General features: G+C 32.5%; 1 protein-coding gene across 1 annotated transcript in view; it reads left to right on the top strand.

Moving 5' to 3' along the window:
* The window catches only part of LOC128686070 (cuticle protein 8-like), a 34235-nt gene that overhangs the window by 712 nt on the left and 31023 nt on the right, over nucleotides 1–2500 (top strand). The window lies entirely within an intron of this gene.

The following is a 2500-nucleotide window of genomic DNA, read 5'->3' as shown; positions in this document are numbered from 1 at the left end:
AGGACATTACGTATATACATATATATATATATGTCGTGTCGAATATGTAAAACTGGTCAATTAGCAAGAACTCATTTAAAATTAAGTCCTTTCTAAAATTTTCTCTTATACGTTTAAAGATATATTTTTTTCATTAATGTTAATGTAAAAATTTTTAATTTTGCACCAAAAGAATCTTAGAAAACTTACCTAACCTTATTGTATCAAGAACAATTTATTTTAGCCTAACCCAACTAAATATATTTTAAATATGTTTACAGTAATTTAGTACTAAACAAACACAATCAAATATATTTTTTTCGTTAGGTTCAGAATGATTTTAGCGAAATTATTGCATACACAAATTTTCACTTGTCCTATATGACAAGATGAGCGTTGCTATTTAAGCCAAGATCGCAAGTTCTGCCTATTCGGCTGTATAGTCCTTGTGGCTTAGCGCTTCTTTTTGATTATAATAATAATCTGCCTATTCGGCACGACAAATGTATATATATATATATATATATATATATATATATATATATATATATATATATATATCTCGTGCCGAATCGGTAAAACTTGTGATTTTAACTTAAATAATAACGCACTTCTTGCCGAATAAGGCATGCGAAAATTGTGTCTACAATAATTTCGCAAAAATCATTCTGAAACTCACGAAAAAGATATTTCATTGTGTTTGTTTATTATTAAATTACTGTAAACTTCTATGAAATATATTTAGTTGGGTTAGGCTAAATTTAATTGCGCTTGTTATAATAAGGTTAGGTAAGTTTTCTAAGGCTCTTTTGGTACAAAATTATTGATTTTTACGTAAACATAAATGAAAAAAATATATATTTAAACGTATAAGAGAAAATTTTAGAAAGGTCTTAATTTTAAATAAGTTTTTGCTAATTGACCAGTATGTATGTATGTATGTACGTACGTATGTATGTATGTATGTATGTATGTATGTATGTATGTATGTATGTATGTATGTATGTATGTATGTATGTATGTATGTAATGTATGTAATATATGTATGTATGTATGTATGTAATGTACGTATGTATGTATGTATGTATGTATGTATGTAATGTATGTATGTATGTATGTATGTAAAGTACGTATGTATGTATGTATGTATGTATTTGTATGTTTACATTTACATATGTGTGTGTAATTATTTTGTGTGATGCTTTTCCATATCAATAATTTTGCAGATCGTAGCGTGTGCCGGAATGGTGTTTGTTAAACTGCAATGTTAATTAAACATATGACCATATTTTGTTTACCCTGGCGAGGGATTGTTAGTGCAGTGTTGTTTAATACCACAGTGCTCTTATAAACATTGTTTGTCAAGTATTGGTGTTAGCAGGACCTTCAATACACTTACAATCACTGTTGTGTTGTTAAATACTCATGTTACCAATTCCATAGGTAATGTTAGAAGCAATGTTGTGTTGATAAGTACTCGTTTTAGATGTATCTTCTGTACTTTTATAAACATTGTTGTGATATTAAGTACTCGTGTTAGCAGTGCCTTTAGTACTCATATAAATATTGTTGTGTTGTTATCTACTGGAGTTACTAGTACCTGTGGTACTCTTAAGTGTTCTTAAGTACTCGTGTTAGGTACTCTTGTAATCATGTTGTAGTAAATAGGTATCCTCGAAGAGGTATTTGAAAGCGATTGCCTGATTTTTTTCTTTCTCCATCTCCATATTTTTGGTTTATAAGTTGAGAATGGTTCATCCGATCGATTTTAAATTTTCAACGCTGGTTTATTACAACTAGGAAAAGGTTCATGGAAATATGGGCATTCGCAGGTGTCGTCTGGTCAATGTTAAATACATCATTCACGGATTTCGGCTTCAGGCTTTCACTACTGGAGTGTCCTACCTGAAGGATTACTACGAGAGTGTATAGGTATATTTATACACCATAGGAAGGTTAGCACAGGCACCATTGTGACCACAAATGCAAATTTTTACAGACGAGTCTCTCGCCAGCGTGGCCGTGACGAACTCTAGCTCAAGTCCCCTCAAAACCGTCATGATGACGGCTTTGTGGGAACTTGAGCTAGACTTGAGCTATACCTAGTTGAATGAATCTTATTGTAGCCAGCTGGCCCAGTGGCTAACACGTTGGTATGAAGTTTTACGACTCTGACTACAGGTTCAAGCCCCGCCCGTTATACGGTTTAATTAAGTTTATTTAGGTACAAACACACAGAACTACTGTTACGCATATCATACGTAGTAACATATATGTAAATTAACTAGTCACCGGTATTCGTTTTTTCAGTGATATATCTTGACTTCCTCTGAACATCTTTGGTTGTTAAAAGCTGATGTATCTTATGAGGAAAATAATCTATAAGTTTTGGTTGTGTGGGCGCAAATATGGTAGTGTTCCAGAGTAGCTAAATAAAAACACAGAACGCGGAATCCTTGGATTCGGTGCCATACCTAGAGAATGACTCGACTGGTCTGCTTGAAACTTTGGGGTCTGATGT

Source organism: Cherax quadricarinatus, chromosome 9 (genome assembly GCF_038502225.1).
Source record: "Cherax quadricarinatus isolate ZL_2023a chromosome 9, ASM3850222v1, whole genome shotgun sequence".
Taxonomy (NCBI): domain Eukaryota; kingdom Metazoa; phylum Arthropoda; class Malacostraca; order Decapoda; family Parastacidae; genus Cherax; species Cherax quadricarinatus.
Note: the sequence above shows the minus strand (reverse complement) of the source record. Positions and strands in the feature narration are given on the sequence as shown.